Source organism: Dermochelys coriacea, chromosome 8 (assembly GCF_009764565.3).
Source record: "Dermochelys coriacea isolate rDerCor1 chromosome 8, rDerCor1.pri.v4, whole genome shotgun sequence".
In the NCBI taxonomy this organism is placed as follows: domain Eukaryota; kingdom Metazoa; phylum Chordata; order Testudines; family Dermochelyidae; genus Dermochelys; species Dermochelys coriacea.
This window is the reverse complement of record NC_050075.1, coordinates 22,059,788-22,079,116: the sequence shown is the minus strand read 5'-3', so window position 1 is coordinate 22,079,116 and position 19,329 is coordinate 22,059,788. Positions and strand designations below refer to the sequence as shown.

At 50.0% G+C, this 19,329-nt stretch overlaps 1 protein-coding gene across 4 annotated transcripts in view; it reads right to left on the bottom strand.

Moving 5' to 3' along the window:
- AFAP1L1 (actin filament associated protein 1 like 1) overlaps positions 1-19,329 on the bottom strand; it is a 57,083-nt gene that overhangs the window by 30,787 nt on the left and 6,967 nt on the right. The gene's annotated exons all lie outside the window — the stretch shown is intronic.

The window sequence follows — 19,329 nt, the reverse complement described above, 5'->3', positions numbered from 1 at the left end:
CCATATATACTACAAAAAACACACCCTGCAGCTTTCATAGCGCTTCTCCAAGTATCCCTGAGGCTGAGCGGACTGGCTTCTCCCTCCCCAGCATAGAGCTACCATCCAGGGGTTTGGTCTGCATAGGGAGTGCAGGTTTAGGCTTGTCGGATTAGGGACGTGAGAGTTGGGGCGGATAAGATCCAGACAGGCCCCAAACATCACACAGCCTGAACCAAGCTGCTGAGAGTTAACATTTGCCCCTCTACTTTGTTCCATTATTTTTCATTTTCATGCTGTCCCAGGTCCTAGCAGGACCAAGTGCAGAAGTGTTGCATGACTGGGCTGTGCTTGTGGTACTGCTGGTCCAAATGGAAGCAGCATCTCACTGGATATCTCATGTGCGAGCCTCACACAAGATCTCCAGCCCAATTTTGCAGACTCAGGGGATTCTGAGGAGGTCTGGAAATGCACCTGAACTTTCGGGGGTTAGCTTAGATCTAAAACTAACCTTTAAGGTTTGCCCATCACTAGTTATGGCACAGCAGAGACTTCAACACTTCAAAAAAAAAAAAAAAAAAAAAAAAAAAGAGGCAGCTCTTTGAGAGCAGAAGGCAAGTCAGATGCAGAGAACACCAGGGACAGGAAAAACCTGTCGTTATAGAACAGCAAAGGGAAAAAACATCAGAAGCCAGAGACAGAGTCCTTCCTTAGGCATGTCTGAGGTATCACCTATTGCCAGCAAATCTGGGAGGACAGGAAACTGTGGGCTAGGGAGGGAAAGGTTGAGGACCCAGTGGGAGAATTGCAGTTGAGCCAGCCACTCATCTCTGTGTTGACGTTAGTGTAAGTCATAGGACCTCCTTGCACCGCAGTTACCCAGATGGTAAAGAATAGGCTGTGAAAAGAAACCAACCAACCAGGCCCAGCATGAGCCAAGATCCCCTGGGGAAAAAGCATAGAGGAGGAGGGGAGAAAGGACTTGCACTCCCCAGTCACTGCAGCTTGCTCTGAAGTAGAGAGCAGCATTCCCAAGTCAACAAGAGCTCTCTGCTGATTTCATACAGCTCAGCAAGCCCCCCACCTGGGACCCTGCCCCGTCTTGGAAATCTTCTCTCTCCAAACTACCTTCAGCCCAGCCCTTCCCCCACTGCCTCCAGGGAATCAGTGTGTCATCAGCACAGCAACAAGATACCCCTGAACTAATCTGCGGCTGGTGGGATGAGTTTCTCAGCTGCTGTTACCCTCCCTGGCACACCCAGTTCTTGTCTTGCTTGTGGGAGGTCGGAAGAGGGAATAAGACAAGAACAAACTATACCCAAGCCCAAAGTTCTCCTTTGATTTCATCATGGGTCCTGGAGACCCAATAATAATCCCTGCCAGCTAGCCACCATATGAGGCAAGAGTGTATTGAGTGCACCAGTGGTGGGTGCCAACCTGGAGTCAGGCTCTGAAGGGATCCAGGACGTCCCTCCCCTCATTCCAGGGCTACCAGCAAGTTTGGAAGGCAGAGATTAGTGAATCCCAGTTCAAGGGGCCAGGGGAATGCGCAGTGAACCCCATTGCTGCAAGGGTTGCCAAGACGATCCTGCACCAGTAAAAACATCAGCCAGACCCTATTCTGAGATGTGCACGTACTGCGAGTCAGCAAAATCAGAGCACAGCACGGTTCACAGCGGGCTCCAGGTCTCCGCAGCCAGAGTGGTGGGAGGCGAGTTCCTGGGGCTGACCACAGGGGGATTCTAATGTGCTGACGAATGGAGCGGGGCGGACGGTCGAGATATGCAGCATGTGCATGCACCAGCCCCACCAGAACAAAGAGCTTCAGTTCTACGGCGCGTGGGAGGTGAGCGATCTGGCACCTGAGGGAGGGTGCCACCCCTTAGATTGGGAACCTGCACAGCAATCCCCAAACCACACAGGCCTCTTGTTGCCATTCGAAATGGAAGCCTGGTGAGCCACCTGGCCTGGGGGGAATCTGGTGTTGTTTTTAAAACAGGACTGGCAGCGAGACCTGCCACAACACCATGCCATCTGCGTTAAGGAGGTGCTGAGAGGAGCGAGCAGCTCCAAGCAGAGCTCGGGGGGGGGGGGGGTGCTCCGCCTCCTGCGGGGCGAGTATCAAGGCAGTGCTCCCGCATGGTGCTAGGGGGTGCTGTGCTGCATGAGGCATTGGAAAAGAAGGGTCCCCAATTGCTAATGTTCATTAGCCCTGTGGGTGTCCTGCAAGAGTTGGGGGCAAAGCCCACTTCCTGTCCAAATGCCAATTCAGACAGCTGTCTACGGTCCCTAAATTCCCCCTGCAGCTTCCATGGGAAAATGGCTTTGCTGTGCAGCTTCAAGACAAGATTCTCCTTCACTTGGTGTGGTGTTGCTTTATGGCTGATGGCACCTGCCACCTTCCATCCCAGAGACAGTTACATTTCAACAGAGCTCAAAGGGATGCCAGTGTCTAAGCGCTTGTGGACGGAGTCCAGGCTGGTTTCTCAGGAGTTCAGCCTAGGCGAGGTAGGGCAAGGGAGGCTTAAAGCCACCCTGAGCAGCTCAGGCTCCAGGCTGAACTGGGGACCACAGCACACCTCTCCCTTATGGCCGCCATACACACCGGGCTCTAGGTGCTCTGGCCACTTGCACGCCTGCCCCCAGCACACCCCTCTGCCATTGCCAGCGCTGGAGGGAGATGACGCAGGATCAGATGGAGCAGTTCTGCATGGGGGGGGAGGGGGGAAGAGGCGGAAATTCCGCCAGGGGCTGTTCCAACCCCTTTGTGCCCCAGGGGATGTAGATGGGGCCTTGTGAGCTCGTCATTGTTCAGCTGCTGGGCGGGGGCATCTCCCACTCATGTTCAGGCAGGTTATGTCTCCCTCCAGGCGAGGCTCTGCTGTGGAGGAAGGATGGAGAACTGAGCAGTAAGCAGGGGGCAGTGCTGGCCCAACTCAAGAGGGAGGGACCCTGTAGAGGAACTCATCTGGCTGCTACTCCCAAACATAGTGAGAGACACGGGCTTCTTCCAGATTTATTTCCAAAGATGCTCTGGTCTCAGATGGAGTCTCTGTCCGTGACTGATGGTTCACCAGCCTTGAAACACGGCTGCCTTGATAAATGGCCTGAGAGGCAGAAGCTGTCTAGTTCCATGATCATACTTGTGGCCTCTGCAGAAGCGGGAGCTTGTAGTCGCATGCGGCAGCCCCCTGGGAGCTGGCGCTAAGCTAGGTTGGTCCATGGCTGTGGGGAGCAGCAAGGCTAAGCAGCCCCGGCCAAGCTGGAGAGAATACAGCTGAGGTCCAGCTTTGCTAACTCTTCCGATTGTCTCTCAACGTTTGGGGGGTTTCTCAGAGCCCCAGCTCGTGGTGCCAGAGGACTGTGAGAATCGCGGCTTTCTTTTTAAAGTGAGCCCATGTCTAGCCCTCAGGACTGCAGAGAGCAGCCGGAAAATGGGAGCTCTAGAGGCTATGAACCAAAGACAAGAACCCAGCATTTTCAACATCGGTTTTTGGGGGGCTGGACTCGAGTTTTGTTCACTTTGGGGTGGTGATTCTGAAGGCCTAGAGCTGATGTGGACTCTGAATCTGGTAGAGATGGGCCCAGTCACACCCAGGTTCCCTCTACTCTCTCCCCACCTCTCCTCTGGCTGAAGGTGACCAGACAGCAAATGTGAAAAATTGGGACGGGGGTGGGGTAGTAGAAGCCTATATAAGAAGGCCACCCAAAAATCATGACTTTCCCTATAAAAATCGGGACATCTGGTCACCCTACTCTGGCTGGACCTGAAGCCCTGACAGCTCTGGTTTCTGGGGGCAGGTTTCTAGCCCAGGTCACTGCCTGTCCAGGATGCAGGCAGGATATGGCCCTCACAAGCCTCTTCCTGCCTCCACAGCTGATGCACTTCTATCTCCACAAACCTTCTGTTTCCTTCTCCCTCACCAGAGCCAAGCTAGATATTAACCCCTTAGCACCTTGACGGAGATGGATTTGTCAGTGCCTCTCTCTCCACCAACCTCCGTGCAGGGGATTTGCAGACACCCTGCTCTATCGCTGGGCTCTAGACCATGAGGGGCTAGGAATCAGATCTCCACCCCTCTCCGGAAAGCTTAAGCAAGGCTTGGGAGCAGGCCCCACCCAGGTGATCTGTGATGGGAGAAGGTGGTGTGTGACACTTGGCTGAGAGAGACCAGGGCTCCTGTGCACTATAAACACAGCTGAACTCCTGAGTGGGAAAGGACAGACACAGGACCAGCCTGCTTAAAGAGTGTCAAGCTACTGAAGGAAACCCTCTCCCCTGCCAACGGCTCCAGAGCCACATGGCCCAGTGTGCTTGAGGTTAGGGTTGCCCATTTTGGTTGGATGTATTCCTGGAGGTTTCATCATATGACATTAACCTTTCATTAAAGATTAATCTTTAATCCTGGAGGGTTGGCAACCCAGGCTCCAGACACCACCAACAAAATAAATGGATTTCTTCAAGCACAGAAGCTGAGGGAGGGGTGGATGAGGTCAGATAGTATAACAGGCTGGGACAGTGCTCAGCTGCCACTTATCGACCTTTCATTGTCCTCATTCTCCAAGAACCTGTGGTGCAGGGGGGTGCCTCCCAGTGGGACAATCGCTCTTCACAACCCCTTGAGGTCTACACTGGAATATCCCATCAGGACACTGAACCAACAAACTGCAGCAACACCACCACCATCCAGAAATACAAGGATGTTCCATGGGCCAAGAAAGCGAATCACCCCTTTGGGGTGGGGGGTGTCATTCCTCCATAGCTCAGGAGGGGTGACAAACTGGTGGGGCACAAGGGTTGAATGAAGTCTCTGGGATCCTCCATCTATTGTGCCCACTTGTCTTTTGGCATATAGCTGACCCAGGAGCCTTGTTGATAGGCTCTGGCAGCAGACAGGGAAATTCAGTCCAGCCAGTGTAGGGAGTGTGTCACACAAACACACACACACACGGGAAGTTTTCTGTCAAGACCCCACCTACCTGGCAGCCCCAGCTATAGTTCTCTTCCCTTCCCAATCCCTCCTCCCAGTTACTGACCCGGTCATTCGCGCTGTACGTTAACAGGGTTTCTGAGATAAAAGAGACACTCATAGCTGCCCAATACCTCTGCCCTCAGCCACCTTTAGTTATTAGTGGTTCACTCAGCTAAAGTGACATTGACAAGCTAAGTTAAAAATCACCCAGAGACACAAAATTCACCGTTCGCCTGAACGAGCCCACGTCGTTTCCACATCCCACCACCGGCTGGGGTAAAACCAGGCTTAGGGAAAGGGAACAATGCAGCCCAGAAGCATCAACTCCTCTGGGCTGCCCTACTGCAGAACAACCTGTATGTCCCCTATAGCCAAACTTCTAAAGCCGACCTTAGTGGTTAAGAAAAAAAGAAACGCCCTCCTCCCATGCAAACAGGGCCACTCTAAGAAGTGGGACTTTTGTCCTGAACCTTGCACACCCCTCCCTGCCGTGCCCAGACTAGCCACCCATACTGGGCGCTAGACCTCAGTCTGTGGTGCAGGCTAGGCCCTGGCCTCTTGCCAGTCTGAGTCACAGCCACCAGTTCCTGCCCAAGGGTCTCAGACTGGCAGAGGGTGAATGGGCAAGCGGCTGGTCTATTAATAGTCCCAAAGCAGGCGCAATGTGGTATGAGGGGGTGACGGGGAATGGCCAGGAGGCCCCGGTGTGTACACAAACTCCAAGCCGCGTCTGCAGAAGAGGCGAGAACCCTGATAAGCGAGGCTTGTAACGCAGCATTGCAAGCTGGTGAGCTCATCCAGTGTTGCCCTGACGGATGGCTCTGGAGTTGGGGTGCATGAAGCTAGGATCCGGACCGGCACTGAGGGCTCCTTTGTTTTCCCCTCGGCTGTCCCCGCCTGTCTCCCTTGTTAAACGCACACCAAAATACAAATTGAAGGGGGGAAAAGCCAATCAAAGAGGCCTGTGATCCCAGCTGGGGGCATGTGAGTCGCTGAGCTGAGTCTGCCCCGGGGGAGTGGAGGAGGGGAAGGAATTAATTTCCGACCTCGTTAGGCTCCCAGCCCAGATAAGGTTAATGTGGTGGCTGCAGGAAATGAGAGAGGAGATTGTCTGAGGCTTGGCTTTCAAGGGGCTTTCCCCCACCCCCATTTTGCCAGCAGCTTTTGCTAGAGTTTGGGGTGCTAGGCAGGTAACCAACCTCCACTGATATTGGGGAGTCCCATCTTCACCCTCACCTTCTCATTTACAGTGTGGTGGTGCATGGTAGCAGGGAAATGCCAGGATCTTCCTACTCTTCAAGAGAGTACAGCCATGATACAGAGGGGTGGGGGTGGGGGCAATGGGGTAGGATATGGCATGCTGCTAAAGGGAAGATGCATCAAGGAAAGTCCCAGTTAAGGCAGGGAAATCTGAGACATTAGGTGTGCCTTGCATCTCCCCTCCCAACAATTCAGGATTGCTCTCTGTACTGTGTTCTCCCATCTAAAATAGCTCAAGAAATGAGGCTTCTATCAAGTCTGCTGGCCAGGCCCCAGGGCAAGCACTTAAACCCTTTCCCTCCCCCGTTTCTGGAAGGCACCAGCACTGACCCACACAGCTCTATTAATGCTAAGGAAACACAGGCAGCCATTGACTTCACCCCACACACACCTCCAAACCCCGTTCCTTTTAATGCGTTCCCTTCTGCTCTCATAGCTGCTCATCAATTTGTATCGGAGCATAGTATAAACCCTAGGTAGGCTCCCACAATATTGCTGTTCTTCACTCAGCACTGTACAAGTGCTCTGTTCAGCCATGGACAAGTCCTCTCCAGCCGACTTGGAGCACTGGACTTGGAGTAGAGGGAAGAAGAAAGAATGCCGGGTCAGCAGAAATGGATTTTGCATTAGCATAGTTCAGAGTCCCATCTCCCAGCACTGAAGCCCAAGTGACTAGATTGTCACCCAGAGGAAAATTACTCAATGGTAGGATGGAAACAGCTTCCAGACAAATACAACCAGTTAGTAGAGATCTACTTTTGTAAAATAGATTGTAATAGATTGCCCTTCTCTAGCACCATCCATCATAGGAGCCGAAGCTCTGTACAGACATTAATTAATCCTTCTACAACCCTGTCAAAGTAGGCAAGTATTTTTATACCGATTTTGCAGATGGGGCAACTGAGGCATAGAACAATCACATGAGTTGCTCACGGTCACACAGCAGACCAGCGATAGACCAGGAAAAGGAATCCAGGAATCTTTCTGATCGGTAGATCACGGTCAGAAGTGGTCTTAGCTGTTTTGCCAGCAGGGTAGAAGATATTTTCACCCCCCTTTCCTCCCCCCAAAAAACCAGCAGAGCAAACAAAAGAGATGGACAATCGAGAGCAGAGCAATATATATATATATATATATATATATATATATATATATATATATATATATATATAGAGAGAGAGAGAGAGAGAGAGAGAGAGAGAGAGAGAGAGAGAGAGCGAGCCAGCCAAGTGGCAAGCTGTTCAGTGCCCCCTGGAGGTTGGTACCCCAGTCCTGATTGCACTCCCTCATGGATTATAAGAAGTGACATAAGCAAATCTACTTCTTTGAGATTTCTCTTTGCATAAGAAATTGAAGACTCAGACCAGAGGCCCCCCGGGAACCAGAGCATCGAGGCAGGGGCTGTGCAGGGCTTTCCAAATGGCCTGGTGTTTTGGGGGGTTTAACGTTCCGAGTGGCTGGGCATCTTGTGTTCTCCCTCAAAAGCATTTGTGTCAAACAAACAATTCTGGCCTCGGGGGCTCGATCAGCCGCAACCGTGAAACCACAGAGCTCTGGAACAGAAACAACAACCGAGACATCAAAAGGGCCTCCCTGCTCCCCAGAGGGGAAACTGAACTCCACATGAAAGCTGGCCAGAGGGTCTGAGCAGGTGAATGCAACCAACAGGAGACCCCAAGCCCTCACCACAGAGAAGTAGCCTAGCTGATGAGGCATCTATAGGGGACTCCCCACCCTTATCTGGCTTTAATGAATGGTTCTCACCTGTTTGTTTCTTCAGGGACTTCACTAACTTGCAACTGCTTGTTTTTAACCCCAGACATAGTTACCTGGAGCCCTGCGGGGCTGAGAGGCCCCTGGAAGTAGGTGAGTCTAGGATGGAATAGTGAGAGGCCTTTCTAGGGCAGGGGCAGCCTGGTCCCTCCCTTGGTACCCTGGACCTTCCCCAAGAGGGAGCTGGTTTCCAGCCACTGCTTTTGGGATTTGGAAAAGGGAGGGAGGGATTTTTAGTTTGTGGGAGATAGGGAGCTGTGGAAGCAGCTAGTTTGGTGCTGGCACCGACTCACATAGTGGGGAAGCAGAGCTGTTGTGGGAAGCCCAAGCCTGGAGTAGCAGAGGACAGGACTGAGGTGCATTGGCAGAGCCACTGAGGTGGGACAGCACTGGTCTGCCCACACCATGCCTGGCTCTGGCCAGTGCTATCAGCTCCTCACTTTCTTGAATGCCAAAAATACCCCACCAGAAAGCAGATGCGCTGGCTTCCCTGCTGGCTGTGCAGTCAGCCCAACCCCTTCGGGGGTGGGGGGAGGTTCTATCCTCCTGTGCAGAAGAGAGAGACTTGACCAGTCCTGCCATCGTGGGTGTACCTCCTCTTCTGTTTTGTTTCTTCAGTGCAGAGAGCTCTATCTTTGAAGCACTGCTATTTCCTTGGGGTGGGGTGGGGGGGCATTCCCACATTGCTGTGCCATAAAGGCATTGTTTGGTAGCAGTTAGCAGCTGCTAGCCCTCCTCTGTCCTACATGCTGGCACAGGAGCAAGGTCCTGCTGCTGCTAAGTGAACTCCCATCCAACCTGCAAAGAGCAGGGCACAGGAGAGCTTTTGCAGCAGTTTCCCAACCAGCGGAGCCTCAGGGAGGTTCATTTCACATGGAAAGGGCAGTGGCCGGACTCGTGGCATTGATCCATACACATGGGCTGGTGAAACTACTATGTGATAAGGCCCAGCCACTTACAAGGACAGGTCCAAGCCGGTGACTAGGAGTCTCAGTGGGTTAATGCACTGGCCTTTCACCTTGGTTCTAATCCTGCCCGGAGGTCACAAGCAGGATACAGAGGCCCTTGCCTGCCCCCATGTAGGACAGGTGGGCATGGTGCCCCCTCCCAAGCCCGATTGGCCAGGGAAGTGCTGTAATTAAAGTTGATGAGAAAGCATCTCTGGAACCCCCAGTATCTTCTCTGTGCTTGGACTCCCATCCCCAGGCCTGCAGCACTAGAATCATTGAGCTGCTGAAGCCCCAACGTCCTGTCCCTTCCTTCCTCTGGCTGGACATTTACAAGCATTTCCTTCCGATCACAGGTGAAGGCCAGGAGTGGGAGAGTGAATGGGCAAAAATGATGACCATTGTTTGTAGCTAAAATAAAATACACACTTCCTGTTACTGTAGGCAGGGCCCCAAGACAATGCAGCTGCCAGTGGAGGGCTGTTTAGAGCAGCAAACAAACCAGCAATAAACAGAAACATTTATAGTGCTACTGACCCTTGGAAAGCCATAAATAGCCAGGGAGCCCAGGGACAGCCATGGAAGGGAGTAAAAATTGGGGAAGACCAGGGGAAAGGGAATTAGCCTGCTACATTTCACTTTTACAAAGGTGAAAACTCACCCCTGCTGGAATTGCTCAGAGGCCTGGATAGAGTAATGCACAGAGAGCAGCTCTGATAATGCAAGATTCATTTGCTTATCATTTATTCAGTGAAATGTGGCCAGCTTCACCAGATAAATTATTCCCATCCACTCTGCATCAAGGCTAGTCCTGAACAGACAGCTTGTGGGCCCATAGGGGATTCCTCACACTAGAAGTAGGTTCTCCTAACTCCCAGAACCCCGCCTGTCACACCATGCCTGGGTTTGGCTGTTCTGGCCACTTCAACTGTAGCTCACATCAAACCCGGGAGCCTGGTTTACTACAGCCAGGAAGGTAAGTCAGGACACCATGGTTCTTCCCTACTGGTTTGGGAAGTGCCCTTCAATCTTTAGTGTGCACCTGGGCAGCTCCCCAGAGAAGAGTCATGAGAAGTGAGCTGTAGCCCACGAAAGCTTATGCTCAAATAAATTTGTTGGTCTCTAAGGTGCCACTAGTACTCCTTTTCTTTATGTTTGTGACCATGCAGGTCCCTGCAACATGCTCTCAGTGGCACTCCCCCAGTTCTGCTGCCTGCCTCCCTCCCAACCCGTCCACAAGCCAGCATTCAAGGTCTTGTTTATTCACTGTAAAAGGCTGCGATTGCTGGAGCAATTTGCTCAGGGCCCCTGCTCGTTCTCCATGCCTCTTCCAGTCACAAGCTGCCTTCTTTTCAGTGGGGAAGGAGGCGGAGAGGGTGGAAAGCACAGGCCCCAACAGGCAAGGAAGTTCCCTGGCATTGAAAAGCTCAGCTCTCCCACCATTGTTCCTTTGTGTTGGCTGTATTATTTTGTACTTCCAGAAGAATTGTTACGAAGCTGGGAACCTGCAAAGTTTGCTCCCCATTGGGCCTCTCCCAACGCCTCAAGGGAGGTCCATTGGCACATGCTGTAGTGGGGATGGGTATTCTAGGAGGGCTACGTGAACACAGTGGGGGGCAGCAAGAAACATGGCAGCAAAGAGGCTGAGACACACAATGGGGAAAAGGAAGGACTTTCAGAATCCCCCACCACACCAGTGCCCCCCCGCAGAGTGTGGGAATGGCAGGGCTCCCTGTGGTGCCTGCTCCCCACGAGATAGCGCTCATGCTGTTGGCCACCACCTCTGATGCGGCTGTGTTTCAGTGGTGATGCGTGCATGCAGATGATGAAGCACCTTGGGACTCACTCTTCTCTAGAGTGCTTCGGTCATTAACAAGCCCACTTAGGTCTTACACGATGTTTCCAGAACTGAAGGCCTTGGGGATTCATGCTAGCCTAGTACCCATACTCAGGCTCATCTGGATTATCTGGCTAGAGAACACCCCAACCCCCCTCTATTATTCAAGTACTGAATACTTTGAGGACTGGGTTACTAGAGGCAGTTTGCCCTGGAAGAGCCTCTGCTAGGCTGAGGTGCTCCTTGCGTAGCCCCTGACCCAGACACCGTTGTTGCATTCTAGCACCCAATTGCTGAGCAGGAGCCAATGCTAAGCTCTCCTAAAAAACATCTCCACTCATCCCCACCCATGTGTGGATTTGCAAGCCTTCTGACCTCATTGGACTGCCCTGGAAGGAAATTTACCCACCCCACACATACAGCAATCCTCCCTGCAGCCTCCCCAAATAGGGGACTCTAGAACCAGAGACTGGCTGGCTTTGCCTTTTAGAACGGGTTAAAAATCTCCATCATAAGCCAACATTGTGTGAGTCAAGAGAAGGATGTGTGTCTCCCTGTGCTGTTGTGGTGATTAATAGCCTTACCTGATAATCCTTCAAGGCTGATTTTTCTAGGGTTAACATGAGAGCCACTCAAAGGCAGGGGGAAAAGGGGGGAGGTGTGGTCTCAGGTCACAATGTAATAGCTAGCTGGCTTCTCTTTTTATACAGGATGAAGGAGCCTGCAGGTTTCAGAAGAGGCCCACTGGCTCCCTTATCCTGTCCCAGTGCTGGGGGAGAAGACATGGGAGAGCCAGAGATTAGATAGTGAGAAGGCCGCACCAGCACTGACCTACTATTCCTTCTTCACCCTTGGCTCCGCTGTGGACCGTGACGCACTGCTGAGAGCAGCTGGCAGCAATGGGGTCCCCTCTGGGCCAGGCTGAAATGCTAATGCAGATAGGCCCAGACCATTTTCAGTAGTGTTACAGCTGCCAACATTGCTGGCTGCACTGCATTCAAGTTCAATTTGGCTCCTGACCGCATGAGTGCCCAAGTTGTTTTCAGCACTAGTTGAGGGGAACAGGAGTCCCCCTGTTGATAAACGATTGCCTGGAATGGACCATTTTCCTGGCATAAATAGGGCTTTTGCTAGGGACTGCTTATCACTTATTAATGTCAAGTCTCTCAATTACACAGGAAAACGCAGAGATCCTGGCCCTGATTCTCAGTTATGAACTTGTGGCAGAAGCAAGGGGGGGGGGGCAGGGCAGTACAAGGCAAAAGTGAAGATGGGCCCTGGAAAGCCCAGAATAGCTGTCATCCAGTGTGTCCTACATGGCCTACACACTTCCTCCCCCTGCCCCATTTTCTCTGCCAGGGAACAGGGCTGGTTTAGAGCTCTTCCATCAGCTCAGCCCCTTCACCAGCCAGAGAGGCCCATAGAACAAATTATATTCTCAGGGAGTTCATTCTACCCCCTTTAAAAAGCCAGAGCAGCAAAAAAAGGGACTTAGTGTAACAGGACGGGGCCTGCTACCTTCAGTTCATAAAACCGAGTGAACATGCCAACAGTCCAAGACCCAAGGAAGGGGCTGGAGGGAGAAGGAACCCACAGTTCTCCATTACAGTAAGGGATTCCAGCTCTGTTCAAGTTTATGAGGCATTTTGCTTTTAAGGTTGCCAACTGGCCCTTAGGAAGCAAAATACACACATCTCTACCATGTTCTCTAGTTTGTTAGGGGTCAAACCCCAAGTGGAGAGAGCTGGAATTACAAACCATAAACTGATTTAAGCACAAAAAGCCCTCCTCCTTTTGGACTTTCCAAGAGCCAGAACACACTAGATTTAGGATAAAATCAGGCGATGTGATTGCAGCATGTGTAAACATACCTGAGCTAGCTTTGATGTAGATAGCTCTAACAATAGCAGTAAAGCCATGGCAGCACAGGCTAGCTACTTGAGTACATAAACCAGGGTCCCAGGTGGGCTTGTACTCAGGCAGAAAGCCCGAGTTGACACCCACAGTGCTGCGGCATCCCTGCTATTTGAGTTAGTGAAGGTACGTTTACACATGTCGCAGTCACACCTCCTACTGCAGTGTAGACGTACCCTAGAGACTGGGGTAGCTCCACCGATTCCAGTAGAGTCCTTCCTGACTTGTCCTTTCATGCATGCTGGAGGTACCTGTTGGGGCCCCTATTGTCTGCTGAACAAGGGGTTTTACCAGCTGGCGCTTTAGCTCACACACACAGTGGGGTTCACTACCTGGCATTTAAATACTGTTTGCATATACAGATAGTGAGGGAACAACAATTAAAAAAAAACAACAACCCATTATGCTTCTTTCCTGTTCCCCGTGGGCGCCACACCCCTCTGCTCCCCACTTTGGTGTCATTCAAAGCTAAGGATTTGCAGATTATTGCAAGAAGCATAAAGGGGCTTGTGTGATCCGTTAGCTAATCACTTATGTATCTTCATCATTAAATGGATGGAAGTAGCCTGTACATGAACCTCAAATCCACATCTAGTGACAGTAAGCAAAAACTCCATTTGACTTCAGAGCAACTCTCTACTCACTTAGACCAGGGCTGGATGAGGGCCAGCCCATTCTCCTCCAGACTGAATTCTGTCAACTCTTTGCACCTCCAGAGGTAAATCTGCAGCTCTATGGTGGAGTTTCGGTTTATCATTCCTTGCCCCACATATGAGCCCCTTCAGTTCAGTAGTCAGACTGATCTCTCATTTGTGGCACAGTAACTCCAATTAAGTCTGGAGTCACGCCAGGGATGCACTTGGCTGAAGGAGTGGCGTGTTGACTAGCTTTCAATAATCCAGCTACTGGGATCATTTTCAAACAAATGAAAACTCCAGGCCTAGAGCACCTGGGGGGACAAAAGTGCTGCTCTTCACAACAGCAAAACCAAACGATGGCTCAGACCCAAGAGATTCAGAACTGTGCCCTGGCATTTCTAGTGCCTTTCTCTGAACTTGCTGGAAGAGGAAGGTCTTCCACTAGGTCACGTCCTTGTGGTTGTCTGCTTCTTATAGCATCAATAGAAACGGGGGTGAGGAGGTGACTTATGGTCACTGTATACTGAACAAACACAGGTCAGCAGTTTGTACATGCAGCTAGTTTGCAGTTCCACATTCTGTCTGGGGAGTTGCACAGTTTGTGCATGTAATTACGGGGCTTAAAGAAATACAAAGAGCTGGTATTTATTGTTACCTTTAGGGTTCAGAATTAACATTCTATCAAGGTGAAATGGGACATTTTGTGCTGCTCCAGACAGACGTTCTGAGAAACCCCAGGTACTCACACTGGGAAACTTCAGAAGCACAAGGCCTATATATATATATATATATATATATTTTTTAAAAAAGGAAAGTAAAATTTTGCAGAATCAGAATCTGCCAAGGAGGCCAGATAATACCTAGATGGGAGTGGCCAGGAGTAGGACACCCCAACCTAGTCCGAAAAGCACGTGTGGCTTTTACCCACACAAATCTTCAGCCCTAGAAAAGCCAGACTGAAGGCTCCAGCATCAGATTTGGATGGGCAACATACCTTTCCTCATACGAGTAGCCATGCTGAAGTCAATGGAACAGCCCACATGCCTAGAGACTAACTGCATAAGCAAGGGTCTGTTCTTGCAGACCTAGATTGCAGTTTGGTTGCGGAGTCAGTTGCTATCATATTTAGAAGTGAACTTGGAGCAAGACTAAATTTAAGACAATTTAGTGCCAAGTCATTTTTCAACCAGTGAAACTCCAGACTAGCAATTAGAGCAGGGGACTGGGAGTCAGACTTGCTAGATTCTACACGGATTTCTGCCATTGGCTCGGTGAGAGATCTTGTGTAAGTCACCTCCCCCTGACCCTGCTCAGTTTCCCCATTGCTAAAAAAGGACGATACTTCATGTCTCACAAGGATTTGTTGTGAAGCTTAATACTTTTTAAATGCTTGGAGGTATGTAGATGAAAGATCCAAGAGAAGGGCTAATTATGTATTTTCTAGAGTTCCAAATTAGGTTGTTTTTACTGGCATGAGCATCACACATTTTAAAGAAAGTGTGTCCGTGCAAGATTTAATGGATGTTAACAAGAATAGCTAATAGAAATGTATGCAGTGGTGGTGTAGTCCCATCGGTCCAAGGATATTAAAGGGACAAGGTGGATGAGGTAATATCTTTTACTGGACCAACTTATGCTGGAGAGAGAGAGAGACAAGCTTTCCAGTTTACACAGAGCTCTTTTCTTCAGGTCTGGGAAAGGTACTCTGAGTGTCACAGCTAAATACAAGGTGGAACAGATTGTTGAGCTTAACACATATGTCAAGGGACCATTTAAGGTCAAGTGGCCTGTTGACACCCCTCCAGTCAAAGGGGGAAAAAGATGGGGGGAAGGCAGCTGGGGGTCATTGTTAGTGGGTTACAGATTGTTGTAACAAGCCATAAATCCAGTGTGTCTATTCAGTCCCTGATTTTTAGAGTCTAGCTACATTATGAATTCAAGCTCCTAAACTCATCTGTTGAAGGTGTTGTGGAGGTTTCTTTTGAGGATGAGGAGGAGAGGAGAGAGAGAGAGAGAATATGATAGTTTTGTAAAAAGTATTCACCCACAAGTGACAGGGTGTTTTTCCTCTTATCATTTTCCCATGTTAATCACTGTACTCTGGAATGAACTGTCTGGGGTAAACATCTTTAACAGACCCTTGAAATAGATGTTAACTACTCATGCTAAACTCTTTCAACCCTGTATTTAGTCCACCCAGTATCTGTCTACACTATGGATCTTACAGTGGCACTGCTGTACCGGTGTAGCTGCATGATCTCCCATGTAGCCGCTCTATGCCAGTGGGAGAGAGCTCTCCCACTGACATAATTAAACCACTCCCAGCGAGCAGCGGTAGCTATGGCAGCGGGAAAGCGTCTCCCACCCACATAGCGCTGTCCACACTGTCACTTTTGTTGGTGTAATTTATGTTACTCAGAGGGGAATTTTCCACACATAAATTATACTGACAAAAATGCTAGTGTAGACACAGCCTCACCCATCTTGTCTCTCTAATAGAGATAGAAGAATACAGCTGCCTTCACATTGATTCATAGAAATGGAAAAGCCTCATTAGGTTACCTAATCCATCTCCTGCCATTGGAGAATTGTTCTCTTCGGTATATTCTCCAATGTGTAATAGAGAATAGCTGCACAAATCCAAAACATGAGCTATCCAGATAATTATTAACAGATCATTTAAACTCACACAAAACATCCCCAGTAATTGAATTGGATATAAAAAATAAATTAACTTCACACAGCTAGATACACAAGGGTTTGATGGTTGCTTTAGTGCTATACTTTGTATTAGAGACCTTGAAGTCTGAGGATGGGGAGGCGCCTGAGAAAGATTATTAGCAGACTCTCTGAAAGGTTTTTGTGGATTGTTACAGCTAACCAAGGAGAAAAAGAAAAATGAACTCTCCTGAAACGGACAAGTTGCAGCTGTCGATCCTCTAATCAGAAGGGGGCTATTGTTTTGGATTTTCTTTGGCTGAGTAAAACAAAACAAAGAAAGTACACGACTGTGTATATTCACAAATAGTGATGCCATGCCTGACTGCCCCCTGTGCAATGTAGAACAGGTCTGCTCACCTGCTATGGGAGACCCCTGCAGCTCAAAGCCAGTGTGGCAAGTGGCTCCATCAGTGTTGAACTGCTCAACTTTGATCAGTTCCTATACCAGCCTTTGCCCCCCCCTACCTCATCTGCTCTACAGCTATATACAAACACACACACACCCCCGCATTATTTCCCAACCTGGTTACAAACATGGTTCCAGTCTGTAGTATTGACTGGATTGTAACCATGGCCCATAGCTTTATAGGTACTAGAGACAGATTTTGCCCAGGTAAGGATTACAGGTTTGAGTCATTTGATTAGAGGCCAAATTATAATCTCACGTACAGTGTAAATCTGGAGTAGCTCCACTGAAGTCAATGGAGTCGCACCAGTGTAAATCTGGTGCAATAGAGATCAGAATCTGGGTGTATATTTACAACCACTCGCTTGAGAGCACTTCATGATGTCTTAAACAATGAATGAAGAGAGAGGGCTGAAATGCCCTTTTAAAGGAATAGACAGCCAGGGTGCAGACCTGCTGAGTAATGTATAAAAACAAACTTAAGACCAAAGGAGCGAGTGTTCAGATTACTCAGAACCCAGAGTAAACTCTCTTTTTCAAGCCAAATGCTGGCATCGGTCTCTTCAAAACAAACCCTGTGGAGTGCAGAAAGCAGCAGGTTTGCCTGGCCTCAGTGCATGACCCTCCCCTTAGATAGGGGACAAGGGCCCAGGAGACCAGAGACTGGAGCAGGGAGCTGCTCAGTGGCACAGTTCTGGAGGGCAAGCCAACGCAGAGAGCCAGACCCCCTGTCAGGAGGGAAATGCCTCCCCCACCCTCCTGTAGTCTCTTTAAGCCCCCAATTAAAGCTGCCCCAAGGGACATGCATTTCCTGCACTGGGGTTTTCTTTCCTGGATTGGTGTTGATTTTGGGAAATGAAAGGATGCAAATAGTTCATGAATAAAACCCACAGACAAGGGGGCTTCAAAGAGCCTCCAGGAAACTGCAGCCAAACAGACAAGGACAGAGGTTTCCATCACCTCCTCTGGGAGGCAAAAGACAAACACGCAAACAGGAAGGGCCCCGTGGTATGGTAACACAGCTATTTATGCCTTCAGTGCACTCCATGACCAGCTCCCTAGTGAGCTGTCCCAACCCCCAGCAAAGGAAAGGTGGGTCCATATCCTTAGCCCTATTTTGAAGATGGGGAAACTGAGGCAGACAGCCGCGTGAGATACTTATACAAAGGGGGGACTGCCATCTAATTAGCAATGCCCTCACAGAGGTGACCTTAGCAGAAATGTTCTGGGCTCATCAGAAGATTTCACAGTGGAGTTAAAACGAAGGGATACCCACTGGGCAATTGGATCTCAGGAGCTACCGATAGGCTGCTGAGGACAAAAAGCGATCTCTACAGGCACTACGAGAACCTGGAGGCAACATCAGGAAATCCTCCCAGGCCGAAGCTTCCTCACTGCCAGAGCCATTAGCTCATGGTGCTGGGAGAGTATCCAAAATACTGGGTTTGTCTTTGCTTACCCACCTCTCTCTCAGAAACCCTTTGGCTCCACCGTGCCCTCCCCCATCAACCTCAAGCTCCAGGACAGCTAAGATCACCGCTAATTGTGTTCACTGCAGTGGAAATTCTGCACACTCAGCACTCCAGGGCTCAGTTACTCCAGCCATCATTACAGCTGGCCCCCTGGCATCACTTACTGCTGAACGCTGCAGACACAAGGGCATGGCCTCGATGGTTAGCAAGGCACAAAGGTGGATCTCTAGAGATCCTGTAGGGCTTGAGTATCCTCTGGAAGGGGGTGGGGACCCTCTACTCCTATTAAAGTCAATGGGAGCTGAAACCACTCACAACCCTGCAGGATTAAGCTCATATAGAAGTCACACAATATCCCAGAATGCTTAGGGTTAAATAATCCATCTTCAGGAGAGAACAGCTGAGGAAGGGGGAAAAATAAGACACACAGAAAAAATATGTTTAGATTTGGCAGAATCAGTGAGGGGACATGGGGAGACTGGTCCAGACTTCCATGAGCTGCAGAGCAGAAGGCTCTTTCGCCAGCTGTGGCCAGAATAGGTGAACAGAAAAGATGAAGCTGTCACTAGAGGAGCAGAGGATGGAGCAGAGTGAGATCCAGCCCATAAGGTCAGCAAACCCACGTAGATTTTAAAACCCCCTCACCCTGGGCAGTTTTGACCTAGAACCTGAGAACGAGTGGGGAGCCAAAGGGGCTGTTTATACAAGACACACAGCATTTGTGCAAATGACTTCTAAGCACCACAGGAGAGCAGCACAGAATCTGACGATGGCTCAGCCACCCTCAATAGCCCAGAGAGGGAGCTCCTTTTCTGAATTCTTTGCTTAATTTTTCCTGAAGCGAGGAGTTCCTGCTACACAGAGTCTCAGTTTAAAAGAATAAATTTTTAAAAAAGTGCAAGAAGAATTTGGAGGCACAGAGTTACATGAAAAAGTTCCCCAAAGCACCACTTTTTATGCCTGGCAAAGGCTGGCATGTGCAGCAGGCATGCACTGCCACTGCACCCAACTAAACAGTGTTAGCAAGTGACCAGGAGCCCAAGGGCTGCTCTTAGTTTACACAATCTGGATTTAATTGCAGCAGAGCCACCACGGCACCCTGCACCTGAGCCAAGCAGCTCCTGAAGAGCAGGATGCCGTGGTGAATGTGTGCAGGCAGCACTTTGCTCATTATCAATACACAGCACTGGTGTTTCGCAGGGAAAGTTGATATTTTAGAGGGCCACAGAGAAAGCAAAGCTGCGTGCTTGGGACAGCAGTGTGGTAGAAGGAGATTCTCCCATGAATGACTGTGATCTGTGATTTGTGTTCCCAGTAGGTTCCTTCCAGTCCAGCTGAGAGCAGGATAAGGGTATTTTCTCAGCTGAGACCAGCCCTTCCCTTTCCGCTCATTGCGGAATGCCATTAGA